Source organism: Nipponia nippon, unplaced genomic scaffold (genome assembly GCF_047370975.1).
Source record: "Nipponia nippon isolate SJK-2023a ecotype South Korea unplaced genomic scaffold, ASM4737097v1 scaffold_10, whole genome shotgun sequence".
NCBI classification, from domain to species: domain Eukaryota; kingdom Metazoa; phylum Chordata; class Aves; order Pelecaniformes; family Threskiornithidae; genus Nipponia; species Nipponia nippon.
Window position 1 is genome coordinate 25,214,860 of NW_028262291.1, and position 19,853 is coordinate 25,234,712.

The window sequence follows — 19,853 nt, forward strand, 5'->3', positions numbered from 1 at the left end:
ACAGCTATGGAGCTCTCCAATACAATAGAATTTCCAATTTTAAGCTGGAAATGTATTGCTCCAACTTTAGCAATGAAAATAGAATCCACCTCTTCTTTCTCTTACTTTGTTTCTGTGAATTTAGGTAGGATGTGACTCTCACTTTGGGGTAGTATCCTTGCCTTTTGTGATCCCTGGTTAATGTCTTTAATTTGGGTATTAGACTGATCTAGTTAATTAATCATAACATACTCTCAAGGTCTCACTAAACCTATCATGGACTTCTCGTATGGTACTTAGCATAGCTGTTCAACTGGCAGAAAAATGTCTTATCTTCTCTCCCCAGAGGTGGATAATCTAGCCTCTAAATGTAGCAAAACTTGCAGCAACTATTGAAAAACTACATAGGATGTCATAAGATCCACAAGCAAACTTTTCCCTGCTAGTTTGCAGTTACTGACTGAGCCTTGTTTTCTATTTCTTTTTCTTTTTCAGTAACAAATGGTGACTGATGAAAGCTTTTCACTGCAAATCAAAGGCATTCATCCTGTTTTCTGTAAAACTGGGGTAGTGACAAATCCACAAATGCTTTGCCTGAATCTGTTCTTTGGAAGAACTCTGGCTTGGCCCAAGGTATGTGTTTGATTACTGTAATATCTTTTACCCAGCACATGAAACTAAAAGCAATTACTGGAAGAAGTTTACCCAGTGGTTAAGCAGAAGATTAGACCCCTGCTTTCTCTGGTTTGGCTCTGCCACTGAGGTTTACATTTTCAAAGATAGTTTACCATTTTGGAGGGTTCACTGTCTAAAACATCAAGGGTCCTTGTGTTTGTTTGGCAAGCAGAAAATAAAATGCACATGCAAATAAAGAGCAAATTTTAAGGCTGCTCTAAAGCTCCTTCAAAGCATTGCCACTGATTTCAGTAATCTTTGGGTCAATTGCTCAGGCCTTTGCTTCTGTGCCTATCAGTTGGTAGCAGGAAACAGATGAAATGAATGCTCTGGACAGGCAGCACAGTTAAGTGGTCAGAAAATTTATGTTCTCACCCTGCATCTGCCACTGATGCAAGCCTCGACAAATCATTACATCCCACTCCATCTCAATGGTAAAATGGGATGATACATGCCCACCTTTTAAGGCATTGCACTTCGTGCTCCACCAGCAGTAATCATTCTATGACTAGGAGGCTTAATTATTTGAAACACTTTGAGATGTAAGATGGTCTGAAAGTATGAAGTGTTATCATTAATAAAAATAATGAAAATGCAAAAAAGAATAATTTCCAGTAAATTAACATAGAACCACAGATCAGTTTCAATCTTGTGGGTTCTAAGCATAGCATTTCTTCCCGAGGGCTACAGTAGGATCTTTCCCCCTTCATTCATTTCAGCCAACAGTTAGGTTCAGATTGCCTTTTAAATATTTAATAACTGCTTGGGACATTTTGTTTTATGGTAATTCCACATCATGCATCCCTGGGCTTCTAAATTCAGCACCAGGTTTTAGAACAAAGCCAGTTAATTCCTCTGTGTGTAGATCACATGACCCTCCCTTAGAGTTTCCTGAAGGTCAAGTGAAACATCCAAAGGAGTTTTTTTCATTTTTCACACCCTCCTTTCCACCCACCATCAAATCAAGCAAAGCTTCTCTTAATCATTATCAGGGAGACAAAAAGTTATAGTGCGGAGCAATGGACCAGAATTTCACACTCCATTTGCACAATAACTCTGAGGGCTGCTAATGTCCTGTTTGCTTTTTAGCAGGCATCTCTGCAGCCATCACTGAAATGCATTTTGGCGCTGCTCCCAGGGCAACTTAACTATTTATGACAGCTTGTCTTGAAGTGCCTACATGAACATTAGGATGTCCACAGCAATCTGCAGATTGACCCATCCACATGGCATTTGAGATCAGATGGAAAGAGCTTTAATAATGTAATGAAGGTTAGGGTAGATGTCATTTTTAATTTATCTTTTTTACTCATGCTCCAGCAACAGCTCCGATTTTCCATCCCATCTTCTGGCCAGGATATGTCAAATTGTGAAATCCTCCCATATTAACAGATGCTAATGACCCGACTCTGACTTGGACTGTCTTTTATTACACATTCAGTCAGACAATAAATGAGAAATATAAACTCCCGCCCCGCATAAACCATTTTCCTCCAGAGAGTGAGCCTGCTACACCAGACCCAGCTGTTTGCTTATTGTCCAGATGGGTGATGGATGAGTAATTTAAAAGACAGACATTCTTCATGACAGCTTTCATTTCCATGGTGCTCCAAGGTTCAGAGGTGGATTTTATTCTTCGACCTTTATTTCAACTTTTTATTCTCTCTTAGAAGCAAAGCTGCCTAATAAAATGACGTTTTCAGACACACATAATAACAGGGAAGAAGAAAACAAACTTCAGCTGAGATCCAACTTCAGTCCCCAGCAAGAGTGTGAGTTATGTCAGGGAGGTGCGCTAGGGCGAGAGAGGTCACAGGTCCTAACTCTGTCACTGATTTATTCACAGGGCAGCTGGAGTTGAACTACCTCACCTCATTAGGCCACACTTTCTCTGCTAAAGAATTGATGTGCATCAGGAGCTGTGAGAGAGGCAATTTGTTACAGAAAGTTATAGCAGATGAAGACACAGAAAAACAGTAAGTTACTTCCTGTCTTTGCACCTTTGTTTCCTTTCACCTGGTTTGACTATAAATATTTTGTGTAGATATTGGTTTTAAATATATGGCTGTATAGTACACATTGCAATTTTCCCTATAACCCATCTCCTTAGGTGATAATTATCTTTATCTCTCTTTCTCCCCCACAGGGCTAACAACATTCTCACCTCTCTCTTTGCTAACATCTTCCCTTCCATGGATACCAGTCACCTTTTCGCTCCAACTGTCAAACTGATTAGCATAATTAAATTACGTTAGAGTCGCTGATCCCAGCTTGCACTCAGTTTGAAGTTTGTTTCTTCTGTTCTAACTAGCAGAGGGTTTTGAGTAAACCACAAACCTACAGATATAGGTCTGTATATATATATATATTTTTTTTTTTTTTTTAAAGGGTCTGTATAATACCCAGCAAAATGCGACCTCAGCTTCAGTAAGACCTCCAGGTCCAACAGTGATGCAAAAATGTTCATAACCTGAGAAGTACAGAGGCCTTCAGGAATAAATGGGATTTTATTAGGTCCCTTTGAAAAAATCAGCTCTCTATATAGCAAGGTGTAACCGGTTTCAGAGTTAGGATGTAGGTCTCTTAAAGGGGAGCAGAACAGCAGTGTACTCTGAAAAGGTGTCTGTCTAGATAAGTTGCCTTAACCTGTTACACCATTACTGTCATTGATACTACTCTACCATGGCTAACATCACATGAAACATGAATAGGTTTCATGTAAGTGAGATATATCTGGTTTTAGAAGTGCTATGATTAAAATGCTGGCAATAGGTCTGCACTAGTTTTTTTCTTGTGACAAGAAGGCTTGCAACAGTAATCACAGGATCTGGGAAAATTTAAGGAAAGGGGATACAGTGTGGTCAAGGGCAAGCACTACTGCAGATCAGTTAAAAGAAATTAAAAGAAAATTAAAATTTTCACAATTAAAAGAAAACAGTCAGAAAGCAGACTCCATGGTAAGAAAAATGATTACTCAAAGAAATGCATTGGTTTTGCTCTTCAGAGAGAAACAATTTAATTTTATTTGCTGTGGAAAGTTTAATTTACTCCTGATTGTAAATGCACCACAAAAGGCAAAGCAACCAACAGCCCTTCATGCCTGAAGAAAGATGGCAGGAATTCTTGGGGAAACCCTCAACTTAAGTAGGCTGAGGCACCAAGAGCAAGGACAGGGTGGGACCCTTGCTGCCACCCTCTGCAGGGTAGAATCAGCTCTGGTCAGCCCTCTGCTGCTTTGTGCAACTAAAGATGTTTGTACACAACTGCTAAAAAGAGAGTTCCTGTTTTTTGAACAGTAAAATTTCGGTCTCTTCAGCCTTGCCTTAGAATGGGCTAATAGCAACAACCATTACATCTTAATTTGACACAGATTTCTTGCATAAAGTTTCTCTGTGTAAAGTTTCACTGCACTCAATATCCTAGAAAAAGGCATTTGTGAATTACAGTATTGGTCTGGAGAAGACCGTCCTGGAAAGGTGTTTTATTTTGCTTCATTTTTATTTGGTTTTGCTTGCTTGTTTGTTTAAAGACAGATGAACAAAGAAGAAGAAACAGGGTTAAGAAAGGGAAATTGTCATTGTCTTAATCTCAGACTTTCGACAAGAGCTAACGTTTCCTGTGATTTAGTGTGGTGGATGGAATTGTATCTTCTGAGAGCAACTATAGATTACAGAACATTCCTTCCTTGTGGCTGCAGACATTAGTCAGCTCCAGCTTACTCAAGACAGCAGCAGGGATTCATCCCACAACTGTAATCATTCACGAAATAAAATGTTTGCTGTTTTTTTTCCCCAAGGACCTGATCTAGTGTCAGTAGTCTCAGCAGTAAAACTCTAATTGCCTAAGGAGTGGTGTCTGAAGCAATGACTATGAAGAATTGGTCCCATTCCTTTTCTTCCTTGACCGACAAATGTGAGGTCAATTGTGTCTGAGCAGCATTCTTGAACTTAGCATTGTGAGTCGCATTGGTTAGTCAATTTGTTTTGATTACATTCAGTCCATTTTAAAGGGAATTGTTGCCTGACAGACTTTGGAGTTTTTATGTTGGTTTTTATTACTGAGTCCTTGCTGCTCCAAAGGAATCACTCCAGCAAGCTAACTGGGAGCTATCAGCTCACTGCCCAGTCTTTTATATAATGCCCAAAGTCACAGAGGGGATAAAGGTAGAAGTAACAAGGAAGATTGTTTCTCACACCTGTGTAAAGTTTTAGTATCTGCAGCACCCTAGGGAAGGAGTCCCAGAGTTTACATCTACATCACATGAAGAATCACTTCCATTGGAGAGTTTGGAGCCTGCCAGCTGGTAGGTCCTTTAAACAGCCCTTAGATGATCTCTTGGAAGACATAGCGAACAACTGGTCTGCATTTACCATCTCTGTGACACTCATGGTTTTATAGACCTCTGCCACATTCTGTCTCAAGTCATACCTTTTCCAGGCTCGAAGAGCCCTGGGACTCACAGTCACTCTTCATGTGAAAATAATTCCGGACTTTTTTCTGAATCTTTTCCAAGTCTATTATATCCTTTTCGAGATGAGGGGAATAGGGCTGCACACCAGGCAACTGCAGCATGAATTTCTATAGTGGCATAATGACGCTCTGTATTTCGTTCTCTGTATCTCTGTTAATTGGCCCTAACAAGTAGATTGCTATTTAGACTGTTACTCAGCACTGAGCTAAAATTTTCCTGAAGCTTTTTATTATGACTGAAACATCTTACTCTTGTGTGGTCACAATAAGCTCAAAGCCCATCATTTTGTATAAATCAATATCAATCATATAAATAATACATCATTTTATGTGATGAAAGAAGCTATATAAATGAGAAACTTTGTCTTCTCTCCAAAGTGTACTCACAACTTCAGCTCCAATGTGTTCCAACATGCTCCAACATGCTCTCATGTTTTGATCTGGTATTTGAAGGTCATTCTCATGGGATGGAAAATATACAAGTGTGCAAATAAATAATAAATAAATACTTTAAAAATTCTTTTTTAAGTTCATATAACATTCATGGAGAATAAGGGCTGACAGTCCTGGATGAAGATAAAGACTACTACTTGCAGAATGGAAGCAGAGCAAACCTTGCTTACACAGCCTGCCTCAACCAGAGCTGGGTGAATATTTCAAAAGAAGTATTTTAGGTTCCAGTCATACCTTCTCATCTATGGAAAAAGGACCTGATACCTGTAAAGAATCTTCATGACATCTCTGGAACACCAAGCTAACTCTAAGGTTTGCTGGTTTCTTTTTCTGCTGGCAAACATTCAACAAGCTCAAAAGAATATTGTCTCTTTTTTTCATTTCTAAATGCAGATTTTCATTGGGAAGCTATGGTTATCAGCAAGTTTAAGTTCCTGTTATTGTCAGTGTGAAATTAGAAATTAGCCAACTCCATTCCATCTGCACGTCATCAAAGTTGGGAGTAGCCAGCTGTAACGCTGATTTTCCACCTCGCAACTTTTGCGAGTCCCCCTGTAAACATCCACAGTGTTTTTCCTGTCTTTCCTCCATCCCTCTGTGCATTTCCCATAACATATATTATGCATCAGGCTTCCCTCACAGTTAATTTGGAAGAAAAACACACTATTTGCCTGAGAACAATTCCTGCACCCAGCTGAGTGGCAGTCTCCATCCACAGCTCCTGAGCGCCCAAGGGAAGCCGAGAGGTGTCCCAGCATTGACTCTCTGCAGCCTTTGCCCAGCACTGCCTCACTTGGAGATCAGTGATTTTTGAGAAGATAGGGCTGCTTGCTTCTACATATTGTTTTTAAGTTCCTTGCAAACCTGAAGGCAGCACTGAAGTTCATAAAATTCTCTCTGAGGTTTTTTTCAAGTCCCCATGAAAAAAATTTCTTCATTGTGTGGGTGTGCACTTACTGGCATCTGCAGAATTTCACAATTTAAATATTTTATAAAAGATAGATATATTTTTTGGTTTTTGAAATTGACAATGTCACAATTTTCATGATGACAAGCATGAAGACTTTATATATATATATATATATATATCTGGAACCGAATATACAAACAGCCATGAAAAATATGTGAGTATAAATGTTAAATAAACTCTTACAATCCCCAATTTCACAGTACAGCTTTGTCAACAAACATTTCATCCTTCTTCAATTCATGCAAGAGCCCCCTTGCATTTTATAATCTAAAATCCAAGAGATGATGACATCTCACTAAAAAAGGACACCCCCCCCAAAAAACACAGAAAAAAAAAACAAAATCCAAAACCAACAAAATGTAAATGCTCTACCTAATTTAAACTATTAGAAACCGTATTCTTTCAGCTGCTGACAAGCCTCTGCAAACAAACAGTGGGGGAGGTGAGGAGGGATTAAGCACTGAAAGAAACTGAGATGCCAAAAGAAATGTACAGCTTGTGTGGGGATCAGGGACTCTTTTCTCAGCAATGTGTTCATAAATTTTATCCTGAGTGTATATCGTGAGCAGAAAGTCAAGGATTTAATATTGCTGGCAGTAAGCCAGCAGCACATTGGGAAGGTTTTATATTAACTCCTCACACATCACTCTGCTGATGCACCTCAAATTGATCTGCAGAGCCCCTTGCTACATCCATTCCGGCTCCCCCATGCACAGACCTATTGGCACGTCTCAGAGGAGGCTTATACAACACCTTGCTGCTCCAGCCCGAAAGGTCACCAGTGATTCTGCCGTATGCACCATAATTCTGAGTTTCCTCTGAAACTCCCTGCAGCCTCTTTTGCTAAAGCACAGCTCCTTCGTGCCAACTCCCAGTAACTTTTTGACTTTTCATCCCTGTCGCTTTCACAGCAGCTAATCCTGTTCCTTGCTTGTCAAAGGAAGAACTTTGGAAACCACTCACCCAGGCTGAATTTGAATCAGCAGCCAGCTCTATATCTTGTTTAGAGTCACTTGAGTCATTCAGCCTGTAAGAACTATTAATCTCACTCTATCTGGAATTTCCATGAATTCTCTAGCCAAGAAGTTAGTCATTAAAATTATGCATATTACATCTTATAGTACTGAAATGCTAAAGTGATGAAGGCCATATAAGCAATTTGCAGATCTAAAGGGAATGTTAGCTAATATGAGTATGAAAGCTGAATAGTATGATATATTTTGTCAAAGCTGAGCTTGGAAGTTGCCTTATTACTTTAGGGATGCATTCTGAATGTTTCCTTAGCTACAGGAATATCATTTACATCAAAGTGCCAGATTCAGACACTCAAAGACTGAAAAATATCTTACCTTGCAGTTAGTTCCAATGATTTCAAGAATGGCATAGATCATGTTTTGGGTTTCTGAACTATGGTGAATTCTACTGTCTGCTCAGTGAAACAGAAGATACTGCCTAAAAAGGACAGGAATTTCCAGTGCAAATAATTTGCAGCCAGTGACATGATTTTCCCTGTACTGAGGACTAACTTTATTTTGTTGGAACTCCAGTAGACATCACCCGTTTAGGCACGGAGAGATGGGAGTAGTTGTGCTTCCATCAGTCCTGATTTCTAGGTCACCCAGGTTAAGGTGCAGCCTAATTAGACAGGGGATTGTCTGCCCTGACAGGGGATTGTCTGCCCTGACAATGACTGGGCCAGAGCAGCTTGGAGGCATCAAAGCCAGCTCCCTGCCTTAGGACATGATTTCCAGCCACAGGGTCACCATGGTGGTGATGTTTTGCAAAGCTCAACAAAATGAGTCTCAGCAGAAATTACAGTATCTGAAGTGAAAGTCCTACTGAGCGATGATGTTTTGTTATAAGGAATGCTCAAACTTTTTATTTGGGAAGTGACAAAAGCACCGTCTGAGTTTGAGAATAACAATATAAGGAAATAGAAAAGGAAAAAAACACTTGCCATGAGAATGTAAAGATTTTCAAAAAGAAAAGACATTAGTATTTTTTTCCCAGTCCACATCCAAGTGAAGGTTTGTTTCAATATTTTAGCTTGGAAATAAGCATATAAATAAATTATAAAACTATACACCTTCTTTATAATGCTTTCATATGAAGTTTTAATAACAAGCCCATTCTTTCTTTGCCAGTAAAGCCTGTCTTTGGCCAATGCATGTTTTATTATTCTGAAAAAAGCAATTAGCTGATTAGATGGGAGTGCTGATTTCAAGTGTCAGAGAGAAATGGGAAACAAACTTCCTTCTTATGAGCAAGCAATCTAGTTTTCACAAAGGCTGAACACCAAAACTTTAGCCGGAGGTAGCAGAATCTAGCATCCACACACTAGTAGTTTTTGCCACCTGGATTTCCATTTTCCAGTCATCTACTCTTCATTCAGCCTCCTTCAAAATCATTTCTTAGTTCCATGGAGCACTGGTCCCCGAAACATAAATTTCGTTATTCATCCTCAGGAGACAGCTCAGCTAATTCTTTATGAATCAAACAGTGGAAACAGATTTTACATGAATCAAACAGGTTCCCAAAGCTTCTTACATGTTAAACATCTGGTGTTCGTATTTGTGTATGCATATATATACCAGTATATATAATGCGTGTGTACCTGTAACCACAGGAGAGCAATGCCCTTTAATGTACAATATCAGAACAATGCAAGACTTTCGTCTTCCTTATTAGTTGGAGGTTCTCCTTTAACTCACTGTTTAAATTGAATCCGTTCTTTCAAAGCTAGGTTCACACTGCCAGTGCCTACACAGTGCCTAGGTTGTGTTCACAAACTTAATAAAATATATAATGATGCGCAAGCTTAAGATTATTTTTTTTACCACAGCAAAGCCACTACTGGAGGATGCCCTTAGAAACACAAAGGAAAGCTGGAAAGCCTTCTAGAAGAGGAAGCAAAGAAGAACACTGAAAGCACCAAAGAAAGCTGAATAGACTCAACTGAATTATTTGAAGTGAAATTTTTGCATGGTACAAGTAGCCCCCCCACAAATCGAGTACCGTATCTGTAATCAGCACGCTTGTAGACATTGTTGAAGTACAACATCTTTTCTACCACACAGCTGTGTCAGAAGGAAAATGCCACCTACAGATTTCTAACATCCATTCAGCCGTAAATGTTCTTTCTGGGTCTCCTCAGTCAAATACTGACTGCCTGAACTTGGTTATCTTACAAGATCTGATGAACGTATGCTGCAAGACAGTACTACTTAAGAAAAAATGTTCTTGATACTGTTACAAATGCTTCCAAGGTTGTGAGTTTTCCCAAAAGAGAAACTGTCTTTACAGTAACTATTGTGAAAAAATCCTGACACATGTTAAGGTTTTTATATTGTATCTTATTCCACAGTATCATTCAATCTTTTTAAAATTCCCCACGTGCCTGCTTGCAATCTACTTTGCAGCCAGCTCTGTGAAAGCACTGTCGCTTCCTCTTCTGCCTTTCTCCTTAAGGCTGCTAGTAACCCCTACTATGGAGGTATGTGAAAATTAACATATGTATACATCTTTCCGTGATATGATTGTCAGCAGGCACTACCTTAATATACAAGATTTCTCATTTATGTAGAGCAAACACAGTGAGATCAAAGATCCGTGCTCATTTCTCCTCACACATCATGCTAATTCAATCAGCTCTCTTTTGTTAACTAACTGTTATTCCAGAAGAAAGAGCAATACTGAATTTGATAAAGTGGTGTGGTATATGTGAAGTGTAGGCTGGGAACAAACATTTTGTAAACTCCGTCCTAAGACTTGCAGAGTGCTGTGCCATACCACCCAAAAAAGCAGCACCAATGAATCATACCAGTTCAGAAGGATCCTTACAAAATGATGTAATTCTTTACCCCGGTGACATTATAGATTACCTTCAAGAAGACACTTAGCAGGATAAATTACTTGTTTTTATCTGCAAACCAGACTTCTCACATTCTTGGGTCCCAAATAAATACTCTTAGATTTGTTGCTTATTTCAAGATCAATATACATAGCCTCATAATAGCAGAAAATTAGTTCATCAATAGGAATTGACCAGTGCATAATCCCAAAATTGTAGTTATACAGATTAAAAGCAGCAATTTGTGTGCATGTGCATGGGTATGTGAGTGGGTGGGTAGGTGTGTATTGGTTTAAGAAAACTCCCTCCCTGTTGTGCCTAATCATGAAATTCAAAATTTTCCATTCCAGTGCAGATCAAATCTAAGATTACTAAATCTGGTAGAACGGAGGAAATCAAAGTCTGAGATGACACAGCCAGAGGCTTTGAAACTACATCTTATTTTCTGGATCTCTACTGCACTGAAAAATCAAACATATGACAATGGAATTTTCTTGGGACCTTTTTCTATTCTTTTAATGTCTGGGTTCCAAAAATACTCCCTTGGAAAGGATCATCCCTTTGCACAGAGTGTATGCATTGCTATGTGGAGTAGAGGGAGAGGAAAAGGAAAGAAGGAGAGAACGAGTATGAAGAAGAGGAACTCAGTTTCCCAGAGAAGACTGTAAATATTACCTGTGAACCCCTCTATGCACCACTGGCTTGGATAATTACTTATTTCCAGTGTGACTGCTTTAGAGCTTTACATGAATATGGCATGTGAATGAGAGACAGAGAGAGGAGCTGTCCCTAGAAAAGAACATTATGCAGGCTTTTCCTTTTCATGAGCAATTCATTATATACATCTTTCAATTAGCTATCAACGTTAAATTTTTGTATCCTGTTTTAAACAGAATGAACAATCCTTCTAACTCTATGTGAAAAACTAGAATCCCCTTATTAAATGCAGGATAATCTGAACATCTGTAAAAATTGTGGATGATTACCATATCTTCCATAAACCATAAAACAACCAGAAAAATAATTATTCAACTTAGTGGCTCAAGAACCATGAAAAGCAAGATTTAGATCTGAGTTCTTATTTGTAGTTTGTCTCAGTAATTTTATTCACTTAAGCCTATCACAACGGGTCAAGAAACCTTCTGGAAGCAAGGGTTTGCAAAATGTCTGGGACTTGTTCCTTCTGCTTGGACACTCTGCACTGGAGGCCCAGGAACAAATGCAGAGTTTGACCAGGAAAAAGGAAGCAGGAAAATTTTCAGAAGATTTTCAACATTCATAATATATCAGGATGGAGTCCTCGATGAGATTGAGTTGTAAATGAAAGTTCAAGACAGTTTAACTTAGAGCATTAGCAAGCTGAAAAAGAAAGTTCAGGGTGATGCAGGAATTCATAGGAGTCTCGTTTCAAAGGTTCAAGCCAGGCATCTTATTATGGCCAAATCAATGTATTTCCAGATGAGATCTCTGAAGTAAAATATTCAAAGCACCTAAGGACTTTCTGAAAAATGTACCATTTGTGACCTCAATTTCCAGTTCTTTTTAAATACAGGACTATAATCTGGGAAATGCTTACATTCAGGAGCAAAATTAATTATCTGCCGTTTTCTACCCTATTATTTACTACTATGTACATGAAATGCACTGGAAACTTTTTTTCAGCAAAAAAGAGTTTCACTAAATAAAGCCCCACACAGAGGTCATCCTCCAACATGGAAACCATTTCAGTGCCAGCTTTGCAAAACCCAGAAGTTTGTAATGTTTTCATTCTGACCAGTGGATAGAGACTCAAAAGAATTTGTTTCTCTGAAGTTGTTCCATTGTGCTTTATATAATTTAATGCCCACCGGCAACGATACAGCTGCTCAAATGGCTCACATCTGAGGTGAATGTCCTAACCACCCATGCCATACCCTTGACTCAGTGTCTAGTCAAATCTTTTCTAGAGTGTGGAATGCCTCCAAAAGAAGGAAGTTTTTTTTACCTCATTTGAGGACACTTACCTAAGAGATTATATTCCGCTGTTCCCTCACTCTGCGTTGATCGAATTGGATCAACAAGCACATGAATTGGTTTTCTTTTCTCACTTCTGCTGGCCTGCCTTTTTTTTTCCCTGGTTCAGCAAGAAAACCAAGAAGTCAATTATTTGCACAGCCCCATGTGAAGTTTTTCGCACCAGGAATAGTGCTTCCATTTCACTATCTTACTTGTCCTCACAGTTCTTCCTTTTGGGAACCAAATTATGGCCTCATAAACCTGTAGGATGCTACTGAAATAGCTTAAATACAGTAACTATTAAAACAAGTTGGAGCACTAATTGAATTGCCTCTTCTAAGGGATTTTTCCATTCAGAAAGGTAAAAGGCACAGTCTCCTTGTAACTGTGTCTGCCAATGTATACACAATGTGCTTTTAACCAAATTCAGTAGTCCCTCTTTCTGCCTACATAATTGTTCGTCTTGTAATTCATGTTTATGGGCATGTGTAAAAGGTTTTTGTGAAGTACTGAACAGTATCAGTATCCATAGATCTCACTCTTCAAAACTAGGAGTGAATAGCAGGTCTTTATTTACCAAATATTATTCAACCTACTACAATGGGCAGCCACCAGCTGGAGCAACTCCTGTGAGACCAGACATTGTCACTCCAGCTCTTCCTGGAGCTAGTTCACATGAGCCCTCAGTGACAACAGGACCAATTGATTTGTGAGGGCACCTGAGGGGTCCAGCCTTGATCACCTGCTCCCAGATTGCCACTTTCCCTGGGCCTGCATCACAGTGCTCTCAGCCCAACGCTACGCAGTGCCCACCAGCCTGAATCAATTCGTGGCTTCTCTGGGTGGTTCTGAGTACCTCTGACTGCTCTCCACTGCTTTTGAGACCCCCTCTCTGCAGGAGCAGAAGCACATGGAGGACCCTACAAGTCATTAATCCTTGCCATTTAGGGGTAAAGGAGATGGATTGACAGGGGTATGTTTTGTCCTTTCTGCATATGTTAATCAAGCTCTGAGCAAGTACTGAGAGTAACTGCATTAAACCACTGAGAACCAGAAAATACTGAACAATAATGAATTCCTAAAAATAACATTTCTTTTTGCATTGAGGAAAGAGACCTGCAAAAAGGCAAAAACTGAAGCTAACCTGCAGAATCCTGCAGTCTCCCCAAAAGCTAACTAAAATGCAGATTTCTGAAAAACAGGAAGGGAAAAGTTAAATGTTCATAGAATCATAGAATCATTAAGGTTGGAAAAGATCCTTAAGACCATCAGGTTCAACTGTTAATCTAGCACTGCCAAGTCCACCACTAAACCATGTCCTCAAGCACCACGTCTACCCATCCCTTAAATACCTCCAGGGATGGACACTCAACCACTGCCCTGGGCAGCCTGTTCCAATGCCTGACTACCCTTTCAGTGAAGAAGTTTTTCCTAATATCCAACCTAAACTTCCCCTGGCACATCTTGAGGCCTTTTCCTCTCATCCTATCCCTTGTTACTAGGGAGAAGAGACCGACCCCCACCTTGCTACAACCTCCTTTCAGCTAGTTGTCCCTCAGCCTCCTCTTCTCCAGGCTAAACAACCCCAGCTCCCTCAGCCTCTCCTCATAAGACTTGTGCTCTAGACCCTTCACCAACTTCGTTGCCCTTCTTTGGACACACTCCAGCACCTCGATGTCCTTCTTGTAGTGAGGGGCCCAAAACTGAACACAGCACTCAAGGTGCAGCCTCACCAGTGCCAAGTACAGGGGCACTATCACCTCCCTGGTCCTGCTGGCCACACTATTCCTGATACAAGCCAGGATGCCATTGGCCCTCTTGGCCACCTGAGCACATTGCTGGCTCATGTTCAGGCGGCTGTCAGCCAACACCCCCAGGTCCTTTTCTGCCAGGCAGCTCTCCAGCCACTCCTCCCCAAAGCTGTAGCATTGCATGGGGTTGTTGTGACCCAAGTGCAGGACCTGGCACTTGAATCTCATACAGTTGGTCTCAGCCCAACAATCCAGCCTGTCCATTTTTTGTTATCTTTAACTGCAGTGGCCAGTTTAAGTTCTAGCTGGGCCTTCGCCTTTCTAATCTTCTCCCTGCATAACCTTACAACATCCTTGTAGTCCTCCTGAGTTGCCTGCCCCTTCTTCCAAAGGCGGTAAGCTCTCCTTTTTTTCCTGAGTTCCAACCAAAGCTCTCTGTTCAGCCAGGCCGGTCTTCTCCCCCAACTGGTCGTCTTATGGCACATGGGGATGGCCTGCTCCTGCGCCTTTGAGATTTCTTCCTTGAATAACATCCAGCCTTCCTGGACTCCTTTGCCCTTCAGGACTGCCTCCCAAGGGACTCTGTTAACCAGACTCCTGAACAGGCCAAAGTCTGCCCTTCCAAAGTTCACGGTAGCGGTCTTGCTGACCCCCTTCCTTACTTCTCCAAGAATCGAAAACTCAATCATTTCATGGTCACTGTGCCCAAGACAGCCTCTGACCACCACATCACCACCAGACCCTCTCTGTTCGTAAACAGCAGGTCCAGTGGGGCATCTCCCCTGGTTGGCTCGCTTACCAGATGCATCAGGAAGTTATCTCCCACACACTCCAGGAACCTCCAAGACTGCTTTCTCTCTGCTGTGTTGTTTTTCCAGCAGATATTTGGTAAGTTGAAGTCTCCCACAAGAGCAAGGGCTAGGGATTGAGACTTCAGCCAACTGCTTGTAGAATACTTCGTCTGTTTCCTCATCCTGGTTGGGTGGTCTATAACAGACTCCCACCAGGATATCTGCCTTATTAGCCTTCCCCCTGATCTTTACCCGTAAGCACTCAACATTATCATTACTGTCGTTGAGCTCTAGACAATCAAAACATTCTCTAATGTACAAGGCTACCCCACCAGCTCTCCTTCCTTGCCTATCCCTTCTAAAGAGCTCGTAGCCATCCATTGCATCACTCCAGTTGTGTGAGTCATCCCACCATGTTTCCGTGATGGCGACCACATCATAGTTTTCCTGCCACGCAATGGCTTCCAGCCCCTCCTGTTTGTTGCCCATGCTGTGTGCATTGGTGTAAATGCACTTCAGTTGGGCTATTGATCTCTTCTCCAACACAGGCATGGCACCCCCAGGCTCATCCCTAGCAAGCCTGGTTTTATCCCCTTCCCCCTTCAAATCTAGTTTAAAGCTCTCTCAATGAGGCCTGCTAACTCCTGAGCCAGAATCCTTTTCCCCCTTTGTAACAGGTGAACCCCATCTGTCTCCAGGAGGCCTGGTGCCATGTAAACTGCCCCATGATTAAAAAACCCCAAATTCCACCACTGGCACCAGCCTCTGAGCCACGTGTTAATGAGATGGGTCTTCCTGTTCCATTCCATATTCCTTCTGGCTACTGAAGGGATGGAGGAAAACACTACCTGCACTCCTGATCCTTCAAGTAATCGCTCCAATTCTCTAAAATCCCTTTTGATCATCTTTGTACCTCTATCAGCTACCTCATCGCTGCCAACCTATGACCCTGGCTCATACCACCTTGACTCAACCTTCTTCTTCCCATTCAGCAATTCATGCATACTGTGCAGGTTTTCACTCTGGCCTTGAACTTACTGAATAGCAATCAGATGATTGCCACTAGCCCTACACTCAAAACCAGAAAAGAAATTACACCTGTCAAATGCTACAGCCCTTTCAACTCTTTTTTACAACCTTTCACGTATGTGTGTATGATGCCAGCTAACATGACTGTCTCTCTTGCTCATCATTAAAAGCCAGGGTAGCTGCTGACAGTCCTTGCAGCAAGGAGATCTCTATGTCCCAGTATTGATATAGAACTGAAATCAAAGTACATGCATTTTTTTTTCCTTTGATCATAGAAATGGCTATCAGCAGAAGCTCATGCTCCCTCCTAGTAGAGGTCCAGAATTCCCCATAATAAAGCACAGCCTGTCCAGGAGGCTCCAGCTGTTCACTGTGGCAAGGAGTATGTCTATACCTGGTACAATGAACAGAGATCATTCCTGTTGGCCATTACTGCCTGCTCCGAGGAAGCAAGTTAAAGCTGCCTGGATATATACATATAGCTGTATTTCTGACATTCAATGGATTGAGAGAAAATGGTTAACTCTTTGTTTCCCAGTTTTCAGAAGTGTTACCAAATTCAGTATCCGGAATGGTCTCAGGATGCCATTGGGTCACCTTAGCACTGTGTAAACAGTTTTGTCACGGACACCCTCAGCAAGAGAACTCTCCTGCTGCTTACTTGCCTCACAATTGCTAGAAAAAGGAATCCCTTTTCCCTCTGCATGTCTCAGGTACAGATGCAGCCAAGTGGCTGTGACCACAACTCACTATATGGGGTTGTTTACCACATCAGCAGGTGCTAATATGCAGATGGGAATTAAAGCCCTCATAACCTTGCTACTCATTCCCCATTAATCTGTGCCAGTGTTTGTGCTCACGTCTTCATTATTAGAGGTGATTATGCAACTTTTTAAAGGCTTATCTAGAAAGCCTGACTAAACCAAATGCATGTTCTGCAGATATTGACTTCAATTTATAGCAGAATTCTCTTCATTCTTGCTCAAAACCACTTAAATTGTGCATATCATGAGCCTCTAACTGTCTGATCATATTACTGCTGCCTGTTTTGTCCTTCACTCTTCTACCATTTGTTATTTATTCATTGCATCTTGCCAGATGCTAACAGGCAAACTTTTCAGAACAAAGATTGTGTCTTCTTGAGTGCCTCTATGTAGCCTACTGCAATCAGAGCCTTCAGGTACTGCTGCAGCGTGGCCAGTAATCCAGAGTGTTTTCAGTAAGCGAGATCAGACATCTGGCATTCCTGGCTCCTGGCTGTGCACCCTGGGGAGTGCAGCATGCAGGTGTCCAGTTCAGTTTTGGGTTCAGTTGCAACTGAAGTGTTTTTGGCCCACACCCAGAATGGTTCAAAGCTTAATTCCATAACTATAAAACGGTCAAGAAGTGCTCACAAGAAAATAATATTTTAAAAAGGAAAAGCTCATGGGACAAATTTGTATCAGGCAAGTCTCTGGTAAGGGATGCCTGTCTTTAGTCACACTGCTATTCTGAACCAATAATCAGAGATGTTTGATTTTCTTGGGTCCTGTGTGGGTTCAGCAAAGACTTCAGGCTAACAGTTCAAGCTCAAGTTCAGTTTCAGAAAAAATAACAGTATCAACCATCTCAATCTTGGATTCAATGTGACTGCTTTCGGTGCTCTGTCTACTGCCCTACAGAGTCACCAAACCTCTTTTGGAGAATACAGAAGAGTAGAACAAATGTAAGAGAAAGATTTTTGTGTAAAACTCTTTCTATTTCACAAAGCTTTGTTTTGGTTTGGTTTTAGTGTCAAAAGCAGATGCATGTAGATATGGCAATGACTATTCTGACCAGTTGACTCATGCAATCTGCCTCTGTCACTGCATGCACTTACAACTCCACACCATGGAAGTCGCCTCTTTCCCTTAGGGAACTGGGAACACACATTGTTTAGAAAGCAATAGAAGTGCACTGAAGCATAACAAACAAAATCTCATTAGCCACATTTGTCTTCAGGACAGCTCCCGATAGTAGGAGGAGGTTTCACACAATATCAGCCTTCTTAATCTGGGTATTGGAGCAAAATCAGCAGGACCATCTCTCCCCTAAGCAAATTCAGATGTCTTAGACAAAACAATTTCTTGTACATGTCCCCCTCTATCCCTGCCTGGCACCCCTACCCTGCAGACAAGGACAGAATTAATTTTCCATTCTCCATTCACAGCAAATAAAGAATACAATGTTCGCTCTGCATCATTTTCATCTTTCATCTTAATTATCACTGTGAAGACTACAGAAATCATTATCTTTATGGTGATGAACGTCCAATTAGCATTTCCCATATAAATTTCAGATCATGAAGGAGGCTGTAATGGATAATGCAAATTCCTAATGGTCTTTTTTTTTCATAGCTGAAAAATTGAGGTGCTTAACAAAATGAAATTTAATCTAAGCCAGTTTGAAACAAGTCAAGAACTTTAATTACTTGACAGGGAGAGGGGAAAGAAGAGGCTGAAACTAAATCTTAAAAATGGGCATATTTTAAAAGACCTTGCTTTTCCAGCCCATTGCTCAAGCTTTCTCCTTCAGATAGCTAAACACTTGTCTGGTTTGCTCAATAAGTTTTAAACTATTGTGAAAGCTGGTAGCAGCAATTTCTTTCATTAGTTATACTATTTAGTAAATCGAAAAATTATTCCAAGTAAACATTCAGTTGTCTCTAATATAGCATTTTAATTGATTCCCACAGTACTTACATGTAGAGTGAAATTGCCAATAATTACATCATTGCCATTGCAAGGCAGTAAGGGACACAACACATCCCTGGTGCTGGTCGAGGTGCGGAGGTGTGTGTAGAGATGTGCCAGCTGGACTCATTCCCCCCGGATGGTTTTGGTTTGGAGGAAAATTAATTCAGCTGGCAATTTCAGAAGCATCTCAAGTATTATTTGGACATAGGAGCTGCATTTACAAACGAGTCAGGGTTCCATGGTTTGTCATCTCTGATTATAAATGGAAACTCTTTCCCTGAGCCAGGATAAAACCAGACTTTCACCCATGTCCTTGTGTCTAAGCCTGCAGATAATTGTAGTAACACAAAGCAAAACTATACCTGGTCCAAAAATGAAGTAGGGACCAGCTGCCTAGTCCCTTTTGCCTTTTTCTCCCCTCTTTCCCTTTTTTTTCCAGAAAAATTGCATCCCTTCTTCTAGCCCATGTGACCTGCAAGTAGGTCTTCACACTTTCCAGGAGGCTTACCCTATGGCATGAGTGGACACACACACACACATACATGCTCTCTCTCCCCACCTTCCTCTTTGCCCTCCACTTTCCCATCCTTCACAAATAGGTTCCCAGGTATGTTTTTCAGGTTCAATACCTTGTTTGTGACATATGCAAGTAGATGTGCTGCATTGGGTCTGTGAATTGCAGTGAAAGAATTTGGCAGCCTTGGGATGGTCTCCTTCAGAAAATGCCACCATGTCAGTGGGGAGCCAGGGCAAAATGTGCCCCTAGGAAGTAATGCCTTACAGTATAAACTTTCCATTTTCTAGCAAAATATTCTGTTAATTACCAAGCAAATCATTTCTCTAGGAAGGTATTCTCTCCTGAGAAGCAGCTGTGTGGTTATATGTAATGTGACTTTCTTCAGCCTCTTCAACCTTTAATCTACTCAGGACATGAAACAGACCTCTACCTTTGACACTGCATTCATGGACATGAAGCAATTGCAGAAATTTTTGCTTGGCTTTGATACTGGTACAGGCTGGTTGTCCCAAATCTTCTTGTTGCCTGCAACAATTTTTCCTGTAGGTTTATAATTTATAATTCTTTTTAGGCCTTCTAAGGTCCATTAAGTGAAAGATTCTAAGTGACATTTGAGTGTTGTTTTGTTACTGTATACAGTATGATATAGATCTAAGTTT

General features: G+C 40.9%; 1 long non-coding RNA gene across 1 annotated transcript; it reads left to right on the forward strand.

The window, feature by feature from the left end:
- The first annotated feature begins 479 nt into the window (after positions 1 to 479).
- On the forward strand, positions 480 to 2,915 carry LOC148057126 (uncharacterized). Its single transcript, XR_015702067.1, has 3 exons — positions 480 to 612; positions 2,501 to 2,630; positions 2,801 to 2,915. It is a non-coding gene; the product is annotated as an uncharacterized LOC148057126 (long non-coding RNA).
- The last annotated feature ends 16,938 nt before the right edge of the window (positions 2,916 to 19,853 follow it).